This window comes from Triticum urartu, chromosome 3 (genome assembly GCF_003073215.2).
Source record: "Triticum urartu cultivar G1812 chromosome 3, Tu2.1, whole genome shotgun sequence".
Classification (NCBI taxonomy): domain Eukaryota; kingdom Viridiplantae; phylum Streptophyta; class Magnoliopsida; order Poales; family Poaceae; genus Triticum; species Triticum urartu.
In genome coordinates, this window is record NC_053024.1 from 34,709,000 (window position 1) to 34,731,745 (window position 22,746).

Consider the following 22,746-nt stretch of genomic DNA (forward strand, 5'->3'; position numbering starts at 1 on the left):
GTCTCCAAAGGTACATGTTGGGTTGGTGTATTTCGAGATTAGGTTTTGTCACTCCGATTGTCGGAGAGGTATCTCTGGGCCCTCTCGGTAATGCACATCACTTAAGCCTTGCAAGCATTGCAACTAAATGAGTTAGTTGCGGGATGATGTATTACAGAACGAGTAAAGAAACTTACCGTCAACGAGATTGAACTAGGTATTGGAATACCGACGATCAAATCTCGGGCAAGTAACATACCGATGACAAAGGGAACGACGTATGTTGTTATGCGGTCTGACCGATAAAGATCTTCGTAGAATATGTAGGAGCCAATATGGGCATCCAGGTCCCGCTATTGGTTATTGACCGGAGACATGTCTCGGTCATGTCTACATTGTTCTCGAACCCGTAGGGTCCGCACGCTTAAGGTTACGATGACAGTTATATTATGAGTTTATGCATTTTGATGTACTGAAGTTTGTTCGGAGTCCCGGATGTGATCACGGACATGAAGAGGAGTCTCGAAATGGTCGAGACATAAAGATTGATATGTTTGGATACCGGAAGTGTTCTGGGTGAAATCGGGATTTTACCGGAGTACCGGGAGGTTACCGGAACCCCCCGGGAGCTAAATGGGCCATGATGGGCCTTAGTGGAAAAGAGAATAGGCAGCCCTACATGGGCCGCGCGCCCCTCCCCTCCCTTGGTCCGAATAGGACAAGGAGAGGGGGCCGGCCCCTCTCTCTCTTTTCCCCCCTCCGCGAATCCTATTCCAACTAGGATTGGGGGGGAATCCTACTCCCAGAGGGAGTAGGACTCTCCTGGCGCGCCCTCCTTGGCCGGCCGCCTCCCCCCCTCTAGTCCTTTATATACGGAGGCAGGGGCACCCTAGAGAGACACAAGTTGATCCACGTGATCTTTTCCTTAGCCGTGTGCGGCGCCCCAGCCACCATAGTCCTCAATAATATTGTAGCGGAGTTTAGGCGAAGCCCTGCTGCAATAGTACATCAAGATCGTCACCACGCCGTCGTGCTGACGGATCTCTTCCCCGACACTTTGCTGGATCGGAGTCCGGGGATCATCATCGAGCTGAACGTGTGCTAGAACTCGGAGGTGCCGTAGTTTCGGTGCTTGATCGGTCGGATCGTGAAGACATACGACTACATCAACCAAACGCTTCCGTTGTCGATCTACTAGGTATGTAGATCACACTCCCCCCCGCTCGTTGCTATGCGTCACATGATCTTGCGTGTGCGTAGGATTTTTTTTGAAATTACTACGTTCCCCAACAAAACCTAGAGAGATATAGTGTGTGGGTTCTTTAGAGTTTTTTTTGTGTGTGTGTGGGGGGGGGGGTCAATCAAAAAATTTAACATTTGCAATGTGTGTGAAATAGAGTCCTGGATATAACATATATATAGAGGGGGCGATCCACGAGCAGAGAGTGGAGGTATCATCGGCTTGAGGTGTCCATAGAATCGAAGAGAGGGATGATGTGTGTGTGTGCGTGTGCGCGCGCGATCGATAAAGAGTGCCATCGAATTTGTGTGTGCCCACGTCAAAGATATAGAGTGGCTGGCCTACTGGAACGTGAGATGGGACATGTGCAGTTTGTCTCTGTGGCATGGATACCTACCTGCAACGCTCGTCTATCGGTGTGTGGTGGGGGAAGAGGGAGGCCCAATTAACTATAGAGGTACAATGGCTGGTATATGTGTGGAGGAGGAGAGAGGCCTACCTCATGTATTAAGGAGATCGATCTACCTCATGTATTCGGGAGATCGATCGGCATCCATGCATATGTGCAGGAGATGAATAAGGTTGGGAGTAAGACAGAGCTAGAGTGTTGGAGGGGGTGGTAGTGGAGTTGCTTCTAACAAATGGTGGGATAGGCTTGCTAGACAAACGGAGGGCACGCCCGGAATATCAACAAGAGAGGAGATGGATGCTTGTTGTCTGTGCACATGCGTGTGAGAGACGGGTCAGGAGGCATGCACGAATGATGAGGGGGGATGATGTGGCTGTGGTAAGCAGACGTAACTACATAGGAAGATCAATCGCCCTTTGTAAGAGAAAGGAGAGACATAACTTGTGAGGTACGTCGATCGATGGGGGAGTAGTTAAAGTCGATCTAGGTATATGTTGGGAGATCGATCGGTATACATGCATGAGTGTGTTAGAAGCAGATGAGGCACGAGGAGAAGGATAGAGAGAGAGGGATGCATGTAGGAGGTAGTACGAGAGGCATAGTATATCGAGGGGCAGGAGTGTGCGAGTACGAGAATGATGAAAAGAGTGGTGGGAGTGAGGCATGGACGGTGACAAGAGAAGAGGGGAAGCTTGTGTTTGTGCTAGGCACACTTGGCTAGAGAAGCATATCGATCAATGTGTGCAGTAAAGAAGGAGCTGCGGGCCTACACACACCGTGGGTGAACGACCTAAAGTGAAAAGACGAATTTGCGCGATGGAGCTAGAGAATGCTGAGGGAGGGTGAGAGAGCGATGCGGGCGTGTGCATGCACAAGAGAAAGTTAGCTCTAGCTACAAAGATAAGAGGGTTGTGTGGGTGTAAAAGACGAATAGAGTAGTTCCTCGATGGAGATCATATATACTTCATTATAAAAAGTGAATTCGGATATTTGAAGAATTTATCATAGTGTTTCAAACCGACGTATGTGTGAATATATATAACGGTGATACACATGGTGTGGTTATGAACATGGTATACTACATTTAATATATTTTATCTCTACTCTTATAAAAAACGGAGTTGCTGATGATGGTGTGCCTGCCATCCTGCATTATAGGCCGTCTAATTTATATCTGGCGGATAGCAAGGAAACTATGATGGTTGAAGTTGGCAACAATCATGATTGTAGATTCTTATTAAAATAGAGAAACGAATTCAAATTTAGTTCGAATTGCAGCGGTAGTATAGACATTTGGAATGCACTAAAATGTTGGTATGAGTAGGTTACATGCATTATATAGCAAGCAAAAAATTTTAATCGGACATAACATGGATTCATACTCCCTCCTTCCATCTATATAGGGCGTAATGAGATTTTTAAGACGGCCTTTGACTATTGACAAGATTAATAGTACATGACATGCACAACGTGAAAATTATATCATTGAAAGAACCTTTCACAGATGAATTTAACAGTGTGCTTTGTATATGTTGCATGTCATATATCATTGCTCTAATATTTGGTCAAAGTTAGCATCGAAAAACGCATTAGGCCCTATATAGATGGAAGGAGGGAGTAGCTTTGAATAGCATTTGTATAGTAAAACGGGGCAAGACTCTCTCTTTGTGTGGTGTGAATAGTTTTATTTTTTTCATTTTCTTTTTGGTTGAGGGAAGTGTGAATTGATTTGGTACGTACAAGTACAATATTACTACACGTTAGGCTTGTCCCTAAAATTCAACCCGCGTCTTGTTATATCCCGAAAATTCAGATATCGTGGTCCCAAAACTGGCGCCTTCACAACCCGCGTCTTGCTATCCCGAAATTACAACGCGCGCGAAAACTCCCTCCAGCTGCCAAATCCTGACACGCGAAATCCCCCTTCTAACCCTGAGCCGAAAGGGTCGCTAGTTCAAATCGGTGGGGGGTACTTTTGTAACACACCCTACATTTTGGACAAGCGCGTTCCTAAGTCATGCTTCACCCCTCCCATCGCCCCCTTTTCGCCATTCGAAATCCCAGGCCGCCATAACCTGTCTGCTCCAGCCGCGAAACCCCACCCTCCTCCGTCCGCCACGTCACCGCTGCCCAGCCGGAGCCTCTTCCCCGACGACGTCGTCCACCACAACAGCTCAACGTCCCTCGTCCACCTCCCCGGATGAGGATCCGTTGTCCATCTCGCCGTCCCGCCGGTTCAGCCGCCCCGTCCTCCACCTCCAAGGAGCTGCTCCGACGATCGCCTCGTCTATCACGTCTGCTCCATCCCCACAGCGCCGCCTTAACCTGCTCCACCGGAACCGCATCATCCTCACCGACTCCTTGGACGAAGCCGAGGCCTACTCGGCGCCACCAAAGAGGTTCTACACTCATCGCATCACACCTTCTCCTTAACTCGACCTCCCGGCGCCGACGGTGCTCCATCCCGCACCCCCATGGAGCGGCTACCTTGAAGCCGGCGCCGCGGGCGACATCTCCACGACGGCTCTCCCCCAGTGCGAGGCCCCTTCGGCGGTGGCGTCCATACCAGCCGGATCTGCTGCTGCTGCTCCGGCTCTCGCTCGATCGCTCGCTCGCCCATCTGCTGCTGCTGCTCTCCCCCTTGCTCGTGCTGCTGCTCTGCTCCGATTACGCCACACTTCAGTCGACTGAATCGACTTTTGGGTCAGTCGATTTTCAGGGGTTGGGGGGCTCGCTGGAGTTAAGGAAGAACCACGCGCAGCAGGGATGAGGGATCGCTGGAGAGGTACCCCACTATCTATCTTAGGGTTCAGGGTAGGGGGGCGGGGGGCCTAGAGGGCTAGCCGGGGCAGCGGTGGCGAGTTGTTTTGGGGCGGCGAGGCAGCGCTGGGTCTGGCGGTTCGGCCGGTGGTGGCTGGCGGCTCAGGGGGGTGTAGGTTGAAGATGAACTGCAGGCCCTCCCTAAACTACATGTCAAGTGCCTCTCTGCTACCATTGCGTTCAGTTTCGACAGTATCATTCAGATTCCACAGTAAATTTCAGTTTCGATTGTTAAGTTCAGAGTCAACATTTTTTACCTCATCTGTTGTAGTCCGGTGGTTTTTGGTGTTGTTAATTTTACATCCATTTTACATCATCTATTGGAGATGCTATTAGAATCCCACTTGAGATTGACGATGCTTGTCTTGTGCTGCTTCAGCCTTGACGTCTTACGGCTCACCGGAGCTGCTCCAATGACAGAACGATCCATCACAACAGAGCAGTGCCCTGGACGCCATCTAAAGATTCCTCAGATCTTCCTCCACACCTCCGACAGCCACCTTTGCCTCAACTGCTTCAGCGACCAACCCAATGATGCTGAGGTCGACACGGCTACGGCAAAGAGGGTGTACACTTGTTGCAATACTTATTACTATACATTCACGTCGATCCATTAGGGCTATTTTGGTTCAACGGAAAAACATCGATCCACTGGTTGTTACCATCACTCTAAATTTCTGCATGCTCTCCTTACATAATCTCACCATATTTTTTTATACATGTCAGATATTGTACACAGTCATGCTGAACATGTAGAGAAAAAGAGAAGAGTTTTGCGCGGCAATACAATGTCATGCAGACATCGCTCCATGGTGGGTTCAATGGCAAACCCTCCCCACCCCGCTCCAGATTGTAATCCAGAGGAAGATATCTGTTCTGAGGCGGATTCGGACGCCGCTGACCACTCCTATTTACCCCCCAAGGTGTTTGATCTACCTTGGCATGATGATGTTAGTCATATCATGCATATGTTGCCTTGTAGTGCCTACTTTTGACATCATATATGTCATCTGCTTAGTTTAGACATGTTCTGTAATGCAACATGTTTAGTTTCTATATCATATATGGGAATTATGCAGTCTCATGTCTTTTAGCCAGCCATAATATATGTGAAATGTGCAATGCCATCCTGTTTAACCAGGCATCATATATTTGAATGATATCTTGCCCATCCTTTTCATCATTTCATTTCCATTTGTCGACAATGTTTGTACATTAAACTACTCTTCCTGTGAATCAGCCATTTGGCTGGGAGATAGAAAAATCTGGAGTGAAAACAAGGCCTTCAGAGTAGACAGTGCTACCTGTCGAAGCAGATCTCTTGTTGGGTCCTGATAGCTCCTCAGAGATGGGTTCAGAGACAGATGACCAGTCATATTCCCCCACTGAGGTGTATACTCTAACTTGGCACGATTATACTGCTCATATCATGCATATGGTGTCTTGCATTGCATAGTTTAGTCATCATATACACAATATTCAACACCATGTTCTTAGTTCATACATCATATCAAATGCCCTCTGTTTAGCATATAAATCACATATGTGAATTAAATGATGCGATCCTGATTACTTAGATAACATGTAGGTGAATTATGTCATGCGATCCTGTTTAGTTATTCATCATATCTTTGAATTATGTTATGCTATGCTATCAAGTTTAGATAGACATCATATATGTGAAATTATGTCATGATATCCGTTTTAGTTAAACAATATACATGTCAACTATTTCATGCCCTCCTTTTTCCACACTATCTATTGCATCTGTCTCTCATACAATGGTTGTACATTCAACTATGTTTCCTATTTGTCAGCCATTTGAATTGGAGCGGGTGATGCCAATATCTAGCAGACTAAAAACACGGTCTTCAAATAAAACAGTGCTACCTCTTGGTGGAGATAACACCCCGGTTGTACATGCACAAGAACTAGCCCTACCACACATAACCCAAACTCTCACAGATTGTACCGCTACTACGATGGACAGAGGACCAGCTTCACCCAATCTAACCCAACCCCAGCCGATAGTAACCCAGTTCCTGTTGACACATCACCATCTCCACCATAGAGCTCCCAAACAAGAGCAGTTAGTAAGGCAGTTCCAGTGCCCAAAGGGCCAGTACTATCACGGTGAACCCCAACTCCAGCAGTTAGTACGCCTAATCCTGTGGAGGAAGCACAACCAGCTAGTCGTAGTTTAGCATCTATCGCATTTGATGTTGTTAAATCGTATGTGCGTATCTTCCCATCTTGGAAATATTATACTAAAGATGAAGGAAAATACCAGTTGCAGGTGTTTGTCCAGGAGTTATGTGTAAGTAATGTTATTCATGGCAATTACTTTGCTTCGTCCCATACATCCTACCTCCATGATGGTTATAATACAGGAAATTTTCCCATTTTTGCCTATAGAGAAGGACCGACTTGGAAACTCAGGATGAGGTAACCTGTGCTAATACCTCTGCTATCTTCAAGAATGCTTGGTGGCAGTATCGGAATTACCTGAAGAAAACGTACTTCACCGGCAAAGAAACTCATCAAATTACCTTACGTTCTCCTAAGACACATTTACTGGACGATGACTGGGAACGCCTTGTTCTGTACTGGTCCCGAACCAAGAATGTGGTAAGGTCTATGAGCTCATTTTCTATTTTTAAGTATTACTCCCTCCATTCCTTTATATAAGGTGTATTTGTTTTTTGATAAAATTTTAGAATGTAAGGTGCATTTCTTCTAATTCCTCATAATTCCCATGTTAGCCCTTCAGAAAAAGGGAAAGTATCTCTCTCATGATTGTTTATATCTCTCCTTGTAGCCAAAAAAGGAAACTATCTCTCTGTCGATTACATATAGCTCATACTTTCCTCGACTAAATGATTTACTTGCCACGAACAAATAAATTTGCCAAGGGTAATTTTGTCCTAACATGTCTATAATTTTGTGGCTTGGTCATCGTGTCAAAAGTAATACACCTTATATAAAGGAACGGAGGGAGTATATTCTTGTGTCTTACTATACTCTGTTCATCTAGAACAAGTGCCTAAACCTGAAGAACAACTGTTCTAATTTAAGATTCCATTGCTACCATAGGACATAGATATATGTTTGTTTGATGCTTTTATTATGTACTAGTACTTGGCAATAGAAGACTTGGTAGTTTAATCCTGTCCACCTTACTAATGAACTGGTTCACCGAAATGAGTTTCATATACTAGTACATGCTAAACTTGTTATGTGTCTACTTGTTTCTTCTTTTAGAATGCTGACAGAATATTGGGGAAGAGTGCCTTATTAAGAAACGGTAAAGTAAGTAATGAAGATACGGTTTAGGATAGTGACACATCCTGTCATGGTTTAGTGTTGGAGTTACTGGCCACTACCGCCTGCACAAGCTATTCAAACTCACTGTCTGAATAAGTTCGGTTTCTTGAGTCTCAACTACAAGCTGAAAGACATCGATCAACTGTGCTGCGACAAGAAGCGGAAGGACTGCGGAAGTCCCTGGAGCATTCAGATGCATACTTTCTGGTGCAACAGCAAGCGTTGGAGGATTTTAGCGCCAAACAGGACAAAGCTAATCAGCTTGCTAAGCTTATTGCCGCATGGTGGATACCCAGGATAACGTTTCTTGAGCTCTTCTAAAGTTGTTTCAGTTATGCTCTTGTTTTGCTGCCACGTTTATTTGCACTGGTGGCCAATTTTGACGGCCAGTGTCTATGATATGCTGCTTTGTTCCCTATATTTGCACTAGTGGCGTACTTTGATGCCCAGTGGATGTAATATGTGTAATAGGCGTGATAGGCTAGCGTTAGTTGCTTGCTTATTTATTTCCTTGTTGTCTTGTTTATTTGTTTGCTTGTAGTCATTGCAGTTCTTTTTCCGGGGTTAACTAGTGGCTGCAATAACCTATTTTTTAAAACTAGGCCACAATAACCATGGGCTAATATTTACTGTAGTGACACTGGGCCTCCTACGGGCCGTATAAACAGTGGGCCTTCTACGGGCCGTAGAAACAGTAGGCCTTCTATGGGTCGTATCATCAATAGGCCTTATACGGGCTGTATGATCGATTGGCCAAACATGGGTCAATAACAGGCCGCATTATGGCCATAAACGGGCTAGAGTTGGAATCGTCCATTCACGGGCCGACCGTAACGGGCCATCGTTAATAGGCCGTATTTTTTGACGCTATGAAAACGGCCCAACGTATTAACGGACCACAAACGGGCCGACTGTAACCACGGGCTGAATTCGGCCCACAAGCAGAAAATGACAGTAACAGGCCGTAAGTAAACGAATGCTGGAAATGAGACCAATAATAAATGGGCTCTGAGAAGGCCGAAAGATAACATGGGCTGGAATCGGCCCAACGGAATAACAAGCCGTTAATGGGTATAAAGTGATACACTATTCATTACGGGCCAGTTTCACCACGGGCCGTTAATGGGTGTAAAGTGATACACTGTTCATTACGGGCCAGTTTCGCCACGGGCCGTTAATAGGCCAAGAGTTACATAGGGCCTCATATGGGCCGAAAGACATCATGGGCCATACATGGGCCAGAAGTGAAAACGGGCTGGAATCATATTGGATGGCCCAGATGACGCTACTGGGCCTAATTCGGATAGGGCGTAACGGGCCTTGGATTAGCGGGCTGTAAATGGGCTATATGCGAACAGGTCATTAACAGGCTTTACATGGGCCGGCCCGCCACCTTTTGACCAAGTCAAACGGGCCGACCCTTTCAAAGGAATGGGCCTATTTTGGGCCGTGCCACGTGTCAACGTATCATAGGCGCCTATCTGACCCACTGACAAGCTGACACGTGTTTCGTCCGCCAATAAGAATTTTACACGTGGAAATTTCCCATTGGTCGGGGCTGTTAACGGGTTATTAGATCCAAAACCCGACCCTATAGCTTAACGGCGTTCCATTACGGTGGATGCCACGTGTCGGTCACCCTTGATGAAATCACTTCTGTGACGCGCGATTTATCGTCATGGAAGTGGACACTTCCGTGATGATAATTTTGGTAATGTCATGGAACACTTCTACGAGAGCACATGTATGACTATCTTGATTCTGTCATAAATTTGTCATGGATGAACATGCATGACAAAAAACGCGACCTACTGTGACAAACACGTATCATCACGGAAGTGTATTTTTTTGTAGTGTCTGTTAGGGAATGGGTTAACTGGAGTTGATCTGACCCGCTGCTGGATCTCATGGCGGGTCATCCCTCTAAGCCGTTGGTCAAAGCTGATGTATGAGTATGGTGGAGGCCCGGATGACTCTCTTCGTCACAACCCCGTTCAATTAACAGAAGAAGATATTGTTTCAATGTCAACCCTTTTGGTGAACGGGAAATACAAAGATTGCAGTATTGTCGGGTGAAACCCCTTCTGCAAGCTTAACACGGTGCCAGAAGTAAGGATATATTGATCTCTCTCCTTTGTATTTTACCAAGCCGTATTGTTTAATACTTGCCTGAATTTTCATCTTGTTTTTACCTATCTACAGGCCAACTCTGACTTTTGGAAAGTTAAATATGACCACGAGGCTGCAAAGAAAGCAAGAGCCGCAGCCATAAACGCCAAGAAAACGACCCGGAGGTCAAAAAAGAAGAAGAAGAACACTGCCGAAGATTGGATGAAGCTTGACGATTCTTCTGAGTTGGAGGTAGCCCTTGACTCTCCCTTGGCCAATTTTTTTATAATCTTATTATTAACACTGATCATTACCAGGATGACACTGGGGCCAGTCAGGCCGTGGAAGAAGAGGTTTCTATTTCCTCTGACTCAGCCCATTTGCCAAGACAGAAACTTCGAGTCGTAACCCAGAAAGTATGGTTTTCACACCCTTTGGCTTATCTGGACCCTCACTTTCTTTTAAAAAAGAAGAAACATGAGAGCCGCCGTCAAGCTTGGACCGAAGACGAACCGGCTGTTGTTCTTCAACAAACTCCTCAGAAATGCCAGAATGAGGTTTATTTCTTTTTCTTTGATTTCTGTTAATGGATCCCCTTCCTTGCATTACTTACTTTGTTTTATCTTTGCAGGAGGTGTCTCGCTCGTCTGGCGACTCGTCTCAGACCCAATTTCCTGCCTTCAAGACTGCCCCTGGGTAAGGAAAATCCTTTGTCTTCCGTGTTTCTCAAATTGTCTCTTTATACTGACAGTCAATAATATTTCACTTAGTGGCCAAGCTAAGTCTAAGAAGGCCAAGGTGATTAAGCCGGTGGAATACCCGCTAATCCTTGCACCTGAACCAGCGAGGCCACCTTCTCCTCCAGCAATTGAAACTCCAGAAGACCCGCCTGTCAATGCGGAAGCAAATCCGCCTGAGCCGTCAGTTGATGATACCACCGTCAACCCTTCCACAACTAGTCCATTAAGCTCGGCCTACCCGCCATCACCGTCTGCACAAGATGTTTTGATCACCGGGAGCCGATTTGTTGAACTAGGGAATCCAACCGTGCTGGCTCGCCACACGGCCAAACAAGAAGCATTGGAGAGGCAGAAAGTGCATTTTGATGTTGCACATTATGATCATCTAAATGCCAATGATATTTTCTCCATCTATCTCAGCCATGTGCACTCCAGTCGCGACTCAGAAATCGAAATGGTCAAACAGTTCCAGCTGAAATATGAGGTATGTTCTTCCAGTTTATCTATATCCCGCCAGCCCCCAAGTCTTCAGATTATGAGAGAACTGGAATGATCTATAGACTTTATAATTAGGCCAAGACTTTTTACTTTTGAAACTTTTCTTAAGTTCAATAAAATAGAGCAAAGCTTCACCTGTAGTCCCCAAGGGCCGGTTCATTTTTAAAAATGAGCCGGTACTTTAAATTGTCTTGTACCGTATTCAAAAAAACATCATAATCCGGCTTAACCTTAAGAAACTTGCTGAATAGCATACATTAACCCCCAAGTGCCAAGTGCCGTTACTTTGTAAAGTACTTGCGACTTAAAGTATGTCTTCAGAATCATAGAAATTGTTTTGGCATACATTAGCCCCCAAGTGTCAAGTAGTTTTCGTAAAGTACTTGAGACTTGAATCTTGTTTTTTGGACCTTAAGCGAAATCTGAACTCCTCTGGGTACATTTTTGCAGCATGCCTTATCTGAACTGAGCTCGCAATTGACTGATGCGAAGACCCGGTTAGCGAGTCAGGAGGCAGAAATTAAGTCTGCTAACTCCAAATTGCAAATAAGTCTCTCCGAGACGGAAAATTTAAAGACCGGCCTCACTATCAAGAAGAAAACCTGGGCAGAGGGAAAAAACGCTTCTAACACAACGCGCCGAGAAAGCCGAAGCAGCCCTTGAAGAGGTTTCAACAGAGCTGAATGGTTTAAAGGGCCGGGTGTCTCGAAAGGTGGCCGCCATCTTTGGTAAGTCGTCTGTCTTTGACCTTGTATACTTTTTGCTGATCCAGAATATAAGCCGCCAGCGGACTTCGTTTATAAAATATATGAAGGCCCACGAAGCAAGAATCTGAGCCAAGATCATGTGATTAAACTGAAGGCCGAGTAGACCTTAGTGGAGCAACTGTATATTGGCACACAACGGGCACTTGCGTCCATCTCACCTACCAATCAAGCACCCAACCGGCTCAGCGACGTCTTGAAGAAACTGTCAATCCTACCCGCCAGGTTTCAAGAAGTGAAGCGCTCCTGTGCGAGAGCCGGAGCTTTGACTGCCCTGAGCCGCTCCAAGGCTTGGGTGCCAGATCTAGACCCGTCAGACGTGGCCAGAGGATATCCCACCGTGAAGGAAGACAGATCTCCTTTTGAGCAGGATGACTTCATGGCTTGCGTGCGCGGAGTCCGACCTCAGGCGACTATCCTTGGAGATGAAACCATCATCGACAAGTATCAGCCGGGTTTTGATATTGAAAATAAGAAGATGGCAACTCCCTCGTACAAAGTGACAGATTTAATCCCTCCTGTTCGTGAAAACACATTTGCCCCGGAAGTTGATCCGGCCGTCCTGATTGACGAGGAAGAAGAATTTGTCGCTGTGAATGGTTTTGACTAGTCAAAACCTAGCTTCCAGTCAACAGGGGGTGGTGAACCGGCGAGGGAGGAGCAATAACCATCTTCATGGGCTTATAAAAGCCTTGTAATAGTTTAGCTGTGAAAACACTGAATTCCTTGCCTATGCCATCATGTATAAAACACTATGTGTGACTCCGTATTTCCTGATGGCAATATATGCATCAAATTTGATGATTGTTTCTGCAACACTTTAGCTCTGTTCCTGTAGATACAAGAGAAAAGACTGGCTTGGTGGCTTAGAACCGAACGGGTTAAAACACCCGGCTTATAGCCAATATGTTTACCATAATAGAAAACAGAAACAGATATAAATAAAGGACAAGGCTGAAACTAACCGTTTGGTTAATGCAGCAGGCAATTGCATATAAATAATAGCCATATTTGTACCTTTGATCCATAGACCACAGGCTTGAGTAACCCGGGTATTGAAGTTGATAAATCAATCTTTCTAAGAAGTCATTGCTTCTGAGTACTTAATGATCATCATACCTTGGTGGCCTTGTTGTCAAATAGTCCAGCCGGCGAAGAAGATCATGCTAATTATTTGTGAAATTGAGACAACAAAAAACTAGAAGACAAATAACAGGTAACAAGTATGATTTAACCTTATATTTAAAGGTTGGTGGCTTCTGATTCAAATATGATCAGTAAACCGGACCAAAGGGGTTAAGCTAAGGTTCGAATACGACCATATAGCCCCCAGTGGCTTTGGCGTTGCGCCGATCAAGAGGGTACCGACAGCTATGTTCTCTTTGGTCTGAATACGACCTATGTTTGAACAGTAAGCCCCCAAACGACCTTGAGAGGTTTTTAACGTCCCTGATTCGAATACAATCCAAGTCGGACCCAAAAGGGGTGAAGCTATGATTCGGATACGATCAAGAAGCCCCCTAGTGAGTTTGGCCTTGAGCCGATCAAGAGGGTTACGACAGCAATGTTCTCTTTGGTTCGAATACGACCTATGTTTGGACAGGAAGCCCCCATGTGACCATAATAATTGCAGCTAGATTCGATTACGATCATAAGCCGGACCAAAAAAGGTTAGACTTGATTCAAATATGATCAGCTCCTTAATAGTCTTTTGAAAATAAGAAATAACAAAGATGCGTAATCTTTGAAAAGAAAAGAGACCGATGGTCCTGCTTTATTACTTATCATGGTATATACAATGTTAAAGTATGTACATTATGAGAGTCGGTGGCTCAGGTGTAGTATGGCCGAAGTTGAGCAATGTTCCACGGCCGGCGGGTCTCCTCCTCCAACTTACGTGAGTCTTTGTGCTCTCAAACATCAATGAGGTAATAAGACCCGTTGTTTAAGTTCTTGCTGACCACAAAGGGTCCTTTCCAAGGTGGGGATAACTTGTGTGCATCTGACAGATCCTGGATGAGCCGGAGCACCAGGTCGCCTTCCTGAAAAGTCCTGGACTTAACCCGGCGGCTGTGATAACGGCGCAGGTCCTGTTGATAAATTGCTGATCGAGCCGCTGCTAAGTCTCTTTCTTCATCTAACAAGTCGACTGCATCCTGTCTGGCTTGTTCATTATTAGCTTCAACATAAGCTGCCACACGGGGCGAGTCATGACGGATGTCACTAGGCAACACTGCTTCTGCTCCATACACCATGAAGAAAGGTGTATAACCTGTAGACCTGTTATGTGTGGTATTGATACTCCAGAGCACCGAGGGTAATTCCTCTACCCAACAACTCGGCGTTCGCTGCAAGGGAACCATAAGCCGGGGTTTGAGGCCTTTTAAAATTTCCTGATTTTCTCTCTCAGCTTGACCATTGGATTGACGATGAGCTACAGAAGAAACATCAAGCCGGATATGGTCACGCTAACAAAACTCCTCCATAGCCCCTTGAGATATATTAGTGCCATTGTCAGTGATAATGTTGTGTGGAAAACCAAAATGGAAGATCACCTTTTTCATGAACTGAACCGCTGTGGCCGCATCACACTTACTCACTGGCTCTGCCTCAACCCACTTTGTGAATTTCTCAACTGCCACTAAAAGATGTGTCTTTTTATCCTTAGAACTTTTGAAAGGCCCCACCATGTCAAGCCCCCAGACCACAAATGGCCAAGTGATTGGAATCATCCGGAGCTCTTGAGCCGGAACATGTGCTCGTCGTGCGAACTTTTGACATCCATCACATCTGCTGTCCAGATCCTCTGCATCAGCATGAGCCGTCAACCAGTAAAAACCGTGATGAAAAGCTTTGGCCACCAGAGATTTTGACCTGGCGTGATGACCACAATCACCTTCATGGATCTCACGAAGTATTTCTTGGCCTTCTTCAGGGGAAACACACCATTGAAACGCTCCAGAGACGCTGCGATGGTATAGTTCTCCATCAAAAATCGTCATTGACTTAGACCGCCGGGTTATCTGTCGAGCCAGGGTCTCATCCACTGGCAATTCTCCCCGGGTCATGTAAGCCAAGAACGGCACTGTCCAATCTGGGATGACATGAAGAGCCGCCACCAACTGTGCCTCTGGGTCAAGAATGGCTAGATCTTCTTCCGTGGGTAACTTGACAGACGGGTTATGCAAAACATCCAAAAAGGTATTAGGTGGCACCGGCTTACACCGAGACCCCAACCGGCTTAATGCATCAGCCGCTTCGTTCTTCCTACGGTCAATGTGCTCCACCTGATAACCTTTAAAATGCCCTGCAACAACATCAACTTCCTGGCGATAAGCCGCCATGTGAGGATCTGTGGAATCCCACTTATCTGAGACTTGTTGAGCCACTAAATCTGAGTCGCCAAGACATCTGACCCGGCTTAGACTCATCTCTTTGGCCACTCGAAGACCATGGAGCAAGGCTTCATACTCTGCTGCGTTGTTAGTGCAAGGAAACATCAGCCATAACACATAATAAAAATTTTCACCTCGAGGGGAGGTTAAAACAACTCCAGCCCCCGAGCCTTCCAACTGTCTCGACCCATCAAAATGAATAGTCCACTATGTGTTGTCTGGTTTCTCTTCTTGCATCTGCATCTCTGTCCAATCATTAATGAGTTCAACCAGTGCTTGAGATTTGATCATAGTACGTGGTACATACTTCAACCCATGAGACCCAAGCTCAATGGCCCACTTGGCGACTCGTCCAGTGGCTCCTCTGTTTTGAATGATGTCTCCCAAAGGAGCAGAGCTAACCATAGTGATTGGGTGACCCTGAAAATAATGTTTAAGCTTCCGGCTTGCCATGAACACCCCATATACGAGCTTCTGCCAATGTGGGTACCGCTGTTTGGATTCAATTAACACCTCACTGACATAGTAAACCGGCCATTGAACCAGATGCTCCTTGCCAACCTCCTTGCGCTCCACCACAATCGCCACACTAACAGCTCGTGAGTTGGCGGCTACGTATAACAACAACGGCTCTTTCTCGACTGGAGCAGCAAGGACCGGCGGCTCAGCAAGCTGTGTCTTCAAATCTTCAAAAGCAGAGTTTGCAGCCTTGCTCTGAACAAAATCATCTGTTTTCTTCATCATCTGATATAAATGCATCGCCTTCTCCCCTAACTGGCCTATGAACCGGCTTAAAGCAGCAACACGACCCGCTAGCCATTGAACGTCATTGATGCATATTGGCTTGGCCAGGGATGTAATTGCCTTGATTTTCTCCGGGTTAGCTTCAATACCTCGGTTGGACACCAAAAAACCCAAGAGCTTGCCGGCTGGGACTCCAAAAACACACTTGGCCGGGTTAAGCATCATTTTGTAGACCCGGAGATTATCGAAGGTCTCTTTCAGATCTGCGACCAAGGTTTCCTCTTTCCTGGATTTTACCACTATATCATCCACATAAGCATGAACATTACGCCCAATTTGATTGTGAAGACAATTTTGCACACACCGTTGGTAAGTCGCCTCGGCACTCTTAAGCCCAAAAGGCATAGAGACATAGCAGAAAGCTCCAAAAGGAGTGATAAAAGCCGTCTTCTCTTGATCTCTGACTGCCATCTTGATCTGATGATAACCTGAATAAGTATCCAAGAAACTCAAATATGTGCAACTGGCCGTAGCATCGATGATCTGATCAATACGGGGGAGGGCAAAAGGGTCAGTCGGACAAGCCTTGTTTAAATCAGTGTAATCCACACACATACGCCAGGTGCCATTCTTTTTGAGTACAAGCACCGGGTTGGCTAACCACTCTGGGTGAAAGACTTCTACAATGAACCCGGCCACCAAGAGCCAGGCCACCTCTTCTCCAATGGCCTTGTGCCTTTCTTCACTGAACCATCGAAGAAACTGTCTAACAGGTTTAAACTTTGGATCAATATTGAGAGTGTGCTCAGCGAGTTCCCTCGGGACACCCGGCATGTCGGAAGGTTTCCATGCAAAGATGTCCCGGTTCTCACGAATGAACTGGATGAGCACGCTTTCCTATTTTGGATCCAAGTTTGCACTGATGATGAACTGCTTGGATGAGTCGCCAGGCACAAAGTCAACCATCTTGGTGTCATCAGCTGATTTGAACTTCAACACCGGCTCATGCTCTGTTGTTGGTTTCTTTAACGACGTCATGTCTGCCGGGTCAACGTGATCCTTGTAAACTTTAACTCCTCTGTTGCACAAACAGATTCAGCATAGGCAGCATCACCTTCTTCACACTCTAAAGCTATTTTCCAGCTCCCATGTACTGTAATGGTGCCCTTATAACCCGGCATCTTGAGCTGCAAATATACATAGCACGGCCGAGCCATGAACTTGGTATAAGCCGGCCGTCCAAACATAGCATGATATGGGATTTTGATCTTAACCACCTCAAAGGTTAATTTTTCTGCTCTGGAGTCATACTCATCTCCAATGGCTACTTCCAGTTCAATCTTACCAACTGGGTATGCCGACTTGCCAGGTACCACACCGTGAAAAATAGTGTTGGATTGTTTAAGACCCTTATCAGTCAACCTCATCCGGCGGAACGTCTCATAGTAGAGGATGTTGATGCTGCTGCCTCCATCCATGAGTACCTTAGTGAATTTTTATCCACCAACCTGAGGCGCCACTACCAAGGCAAAGTGACCCGGATTATCAACCCGGGGTGGGTGATCCTCTCTGCTCCACACAATAGGCTGCTCTGACCAACGTAAATAACGTGGAATCACCGGCCCAACGACATTAACGACCCTCTTGTGAAGCTTCTGGTCCCTCTTACATAAACTAGTTGTGAACACATGGTATTGCCCACTATTCAGTTGTTTCAGGGTGCTCTGATACCCGGACTGTTGCTGCTGATTACCTTGGCCGGGTTGTGGATTATATCCTCCTTGGTTACCAGGATGGCCCGGACCATGAAATCCTCCTCCACCCAAGCCAGCGCCCGGGCCATGGAAACCGCATCCACCTGAACTGCCACCTAGGCCGTGACCTCCATCAAACGCGTTTGAATTTTTAAGCGCCTTCATGATTGTACAATCTTTCCATAGGTGGGTGGCTGGCATCTCTCGGGTGTCGTGCTTTGGACAAGGTTCATTCAATAATTGCTCAAGGGTGGGACCTAACCCGCCCGACCGAGGGGGTTGCCTGCCCTTGCGCCATTGGTTTCCGCCCTGTGCATTAGTGTGAGCGACAATCTCATCAGCCTTACGCTTATTACCTCCTTGATTTGCCGGGTTATGCTGGTGACCCTCGCCGTTGCCATTCTTCTTTCCCTTGGCTGTCTTTTCTTTGAAAAACACCGGGTCTTTGGTACTATCAGAATCAACATACTTGACGAGAGCCGCCATCAACTGGCCCATGTCATTACGGTCACGCTTGAGCTGCCCCAACTTCTGCTTCAGAGGTTCAAAACGGCAATTTTTCTCCAACATCAAGACTGCTGAGCCGGCATCCATCTTATCAGACGAATGTATTATCTCCTTGACCCAGCGCACCCAATGGATTGTAGACTCACCGTCCTCTTGCTTACAATTAGTTAGGTCCACAATCGACATAGGCTCCTTACACGTGTCTAAAGTTCAGGATGAACCGGGCCTTCAACTCCGCCCATGAGCCGATAGAATTGGGTGGCAACCCATTCAACCAAGTACGAGCTGTTCCATCTAACGTCATAGTGAAATACTTGGCCATTGCTACGCCGCTGTCCTCCAACAACTCCATAGACATCTCATAACTCTCAATCCAAGCCTTGGGCTGTAAGTCAGCCGTGTAATTAGGCACCTTACGAGGCCCCTTAAAGTCCTTTGGCAAACGCTCATTACATATGGACGGCACCAAGCAAGGGATGCCTCCGGTTCTTGTGGCCACTCCTGCCTCGGCCGAGGTTGCTGGATAAGCCGGAAAAGTTTGATGACCCGCCTGATCTGCTGCCATTTGAACTGCTCGTTCCGCCTCTTGTCGAATCCTCTCCTAATCCGCAAAGTTAAAGGCTGCAGCCTCCACCGGCTCATGCCTGTGTGGCCGGTTGCATCGTTGAGCATTGCTTGACATGTCTGCGGATTCCATGTGCCTATTGTAGCTCGGGCTCCGGCTTGGGCGAGGACTTGAATGGATCCTATCTCGACTGTAGGAGTACGCATCCTGTTGTGCCAGAGCTATCTAAAGAAGTTCTCTTACCCTCCGCCGGTGAGTCACCTTCCATCAGGAGAGCCGGCAAATGAGCCGACGCTGCAATGACGTTTTCCAAGGGGTTGGAGAAGTGACCCGGCAGTGTTGGTACGTAATGAGGTGGAGCGGTAATTATACGAGGTGGTTCCATGGCACGCGGCTGAACCGGTGCGCCAGGTGTCGTGATCCGGCGTGCCTCTAGCGGGTCGCTTCCCCTAGCTCCGGGTGTATGGTATAGGTTCCTAGGATCAAGCGTCAGAGGTAGACGTGACTGAGTTTTCTTATGCCTTCTTCTCATGACCTCATTTGACACGTTCAGATCCACCGAGAGCCGGAAGGTCTCTGCTTGAAGCTATTGAGCACGAACGTCCAAAGCCGCCTGCTCTGCTGCCATCCTGACTTCCTCTGCGGTCAGACTTTCCTTAGCTTGCACCATCTCTTCACGTACACATGCCACCTCTGCGTCATGCTGGGCTTTATCCGCCGGCACTACCACGGCAGTCAACAGAGTCATCAGTTTATCCATGAGGTCCATTAGATTCTGAGCCGAGGGGCGCGCGGGGTCTCCTGACCAGGCCGCGGCCGACCCGGTAGCTGTTGCCGCTGCTGCTGTGGAGTTCTGCCCGGGTTGTGTCCCTGCCATGAAGACTCCGGTCCAATTCGGCGGCTCAAGGGGGTCCGGAATACTACTATCATCGGAACAGCCCCCGAGCATGCCATCCTGCAGCTGGTATAAAGAGTTTGTCTCGCCCGTTGATGATGCAGTGTCAGAATAGACGGCCGTCTCACCGCCCTCCACCGATCCTTCAGAGTATTCACCATCGTGGACGCAGCCTACGAAGGCATGCTTCACGACAGATTGAACGCGGGTGGTCCTCGCATGCCGAGCCGTTTCGATGAGGTTGGTGTGGACGTCCGGCTCAGGGCCTGACTCGCCGATCCGGCCGATGAAGACGTGAATTCCGCCGAAGGGGACCCAGTACCCGTACTCAACTGAGCCGACCTCGGGGCCCCAGCCTTCGTCGTCGATGTAGAGCTTTCCGCGACGACTCTTGGTCATCCGACCCACAGCGTATCCCTTGAGCCCTTTGAAGTTGCCCTTCAAGAACTCAAATCCACCGTGCGCTGGCCCCACGGTGGGCGCCAACTGTCGTGGAATTGTCCTGGCAGATGTCCTAGTGAAAGGACTTAGTCCTACGGCCATCGCAACTAGGAAGCGTAAAGGGGTTAATCGGGACAAGGGACACGAGAGGTTTTATACTAGTTCGGCCCCTTACGATGAAGGTAAAAGCCTACGTCTAGTTGTGTTGGTATTGCTGGGGTTTCGATCACCAAGAGGCTTAATTTGCCAGCTTGGTTATCGATCTCTTGTTTCTTGCCCTAAGCCGCCACCGGGTCGTCCCCTTATATACACGGGTTGACGCCTGGTGGCCTATAGAGTCCCGGCCGGCTCATAATCGTGTCCGGCTCGGTGACTTCCTTTACATGCCTTTCTTTACAAGTCTTTCCTTACATACGGTGGTCCAAAATACCAGGCCTTAAGCCGCCTCCAGGCCTTTGGGCCTTCTATAAGATTTGATAAACTATCGTCTGGAATGTTTACTGGGCTTCTTGTGTAACCCGCCATTGGGGCTGACCCGGCCCCTCCTGGGCGGGTCATAACTGATAGCTACGTCCCCAACAATACTCGAGAAAAACACACTTCTTAGACCGAAACTCGAGCTTACGCTTGTTATATGGACGGAGATGAGGCCAGCATGCACACCCAAACACTTTGAAGAACGTGTAGTCTGGGATTTCATTGAGCAAGAGTTCAAGCGGGGTTCGCATTTTCAGAAGTCGTGAGGGAAGTCTATTAATAAGAAAACAAGCTGTGGAGAAAGCATCACTCCAGAACCAAAACGGAACGGATGCATGAGGTACTAAGGTTAGGCCAGTTTCAACAAGGTGATGATGCTTACGTTCGGCAGTCCCATTCTGCTGATGTGTATGAGGACATGACACGCGACACGAAATCCCAAGTTTGTTAAAAAAAACTAGTTGAGGTTGTGGTATTCACCACCCCAGTCGGATTGAACATGGATGATTTTCTGTTTAAGCAGACGCTCAACGTGTGCTTGAAACTAAAGAAAAACATCAAACACATCAGACTTGCGTTTAATAAGACATAGCCAAGTAAACCGACTATAAGCATCAATAAAACTGACATAATAATTGTGACCACTAACGGATGTCTGGGCATGACCACAGACATCAGAGAACACAAGCTCAAGAGGATGTTTCACAACACGACTAGACTCTCAAAACGGAAGTTGGTGACTCTTGCCCTGCTGACAGGCATCACAGACAGTTTCATCAGTTTTATTGGACACAACTAGTATCTCATAACGATGCAACACATGACGAACTATGGGAGCTGCAGGATGACCAAGGTGCACATTCCAGTGAGTGGGCGACACACGGACACCACTGAACGCCTGAGGAGAAGACTGGATGGAGGGTGTGCGCGGCGCATCAAGTGCGTACAAGCCATGGCGAAGACGACCGCTAAGCAGAACGGCCCTCGTGTCTCGATCCTTGATAAAGAAACGAAAAGTGTGAAACTCAGTAAGGACATTATTATCACGTGTAAGTTGAGGAATAGACAACAAACTACGCGTAGCAGAGGGAACACAAAGGACATTGGAAAGATGAAGTTTGCGAAAATTGTGTGCAAGGAGAGAAGCCTGACCAACATGAGAGATGCGCATACCTGCTCCACTGGCAGTGTGAACCTGTTCATGACCACGATATGGCTCCTGAGTACAGAGCTTGCCCATCTCACCGGTGAGGTGGTTAGTAGCTCTGGTGTCCATATACCATGTCGGATCAATGGAGTAGGATGAAGTGCGACCATGATCATGACTCATCACGGCGGCGGCGGCCTGCTTGTCGTTCCCTTTACCATTGTTGCCGAGGCCCAGAAAAACTTGCTTGTAGCGACGATGATAGCGAGAGGCGATGTGGCGCTCAAGGCCACACAACTGGCAGGCATGCGGGGCACCGCAGGAGGAGTAGCAAGCAACCGGACGGTTGCCACCCGTGATGGATGGCGCACTGCCACGCGAGGCCGGTTGTGGAGATGGTGCAGGCTTGCCACCTGAAGATGATGACCGTGGAGGTTTGCCACGAGTGGCGGCATTGGCGGAGGTGAAGCCTGGTGAGACACGACGCGCCTTGATGCACCGTTCGCGGCCAAGGAGTCGGGCATAAAGCTCGGGAGGTGGAAGTGGATCATCACGGCCATGAACGTTCTCAACGAGATTGTCATAATCATCATCAAGCCCATTAGGCACGAAGGTGGTGAACTCCTCGTCCTGCAGAGACTGGCCAATCGAAGCCAGTGTGTCGGCGAGGCCCCTCATCTTGTTGAAGTAGTCTGTAATGGTGAGGTCACCAAGCTTGGTCTCACCTAGCTCAGTGCGGATAGAGTGGGCACGCGCCTGAGACTGAGAGGCGAAGCTGGTGTGAAGGGCCGCCCACGCCTCTCGTGACGTAGCGGTGAAGATGACCAGTGACGAGACGCTCAGGGCGAGCGAGGACTGGATGGCGGAGAGGATGGCTTGATCCTGGGCCACCCATGCATGATACGCAGGGTGCTGATGGGGCGGACACGGGATGGATC

The 22,746-nt window shown here is 47.6% G+C and overlaps 1 protein-coding gene across 1 annotated transcript in view; it reads right to left on the reverse strand.

Moving 5' to 3' along the window:
* The window catches only part of LOC125547812 (indole-2-monooxygenase-like), a 50,540-nt gene that overhangs the window by 25,652 nt on the left and 2,142 nt on the right, over nt 1-22,746 (reverse strand). The window lies entirely within an intron of this gene.